The following is an 883-nucleotide window of genomic DNA, read 5'->3' on the forward strand; positions in this document are numbered from 1 at the left end:
GGGAAGATATGTATTTTTTATGAATCGAGAAGCAGAAATAGCACGCTGTTTGGTTTTATAGCCATGGAAACACCCACAAATGCACACACACAGACACACACACAGGTTTATGAGTCATCTGAACATGTGACTGCTTTGCTGACGTCGGGAGGGCTCGTCTCACCCCTCTTTTGCCCACAGAATGCAGTCAAATACAGCAGGGAAGATCAGTATTGAACATGTCATGCTTTTTCCTGGGAATAATATTTGTTGACATGGAATTGAACCAGATTTTGGTAAAAACCCAAACAACACAAACATAAAAATAAAACAAATTTTTTAAAAAAATTGATAAATAAGTTATGTGTAATAACAATGAAATGACACAAGGAGAGAGAACTGAACTACTAAAACGTATTTAATACTTTATATAAAAGGCTTTTTTTTTGGCAGCCTCAAGACGCCTCGATATGGAGAATGAAGTCTTATGCATTGCTCAGGTGTGAGTTTTTCACAGACTTCAACAGAGTGTTAAACTCTTGATGGTTCTAATGGGTCTAATCTATCAAGTCTAAGCTTTATTGAGTATTCTCTATTGGATTCATGTCAGGGGATTGGCTAAGCCATTCCACAGCTTGATTTTCTTTCTCTGAAAGCATTTGAGAGTTTCCTTGGCTGTGTTTTGCATCATTGTCTTGTTGAAATGTTCACCCTGGTTACATCTTCATCATCCTACTAATGTAGATGTTGGACTGAAACAGCTAATATTAATAAACACTGAAGAAGGGCAGAGGGTTGCTGAAGACCTACTGAAAGATTTCAGCTGCTGTTGTGGCTTTCACTGCCTTTCTACACCTTCCTTCATATGTTCAATACTTGCGTCAAATCATTTTATTACACTTAA

Source organism: Danio rerio, chromosome 2 (genome assembly GCF_049306965.1).
Source record: "Danio rerio strain Tuebingen ecotype United States chromosome 2, GRCz12tu, whole genome shotgun sequence".
In the NCBI taxonomy this organism is placed as follows: Eukaryota; Metazoa; Chordata; class Actinopteri; order Cypriniformes; family Danionidae; genus Danio; species Danio rerio.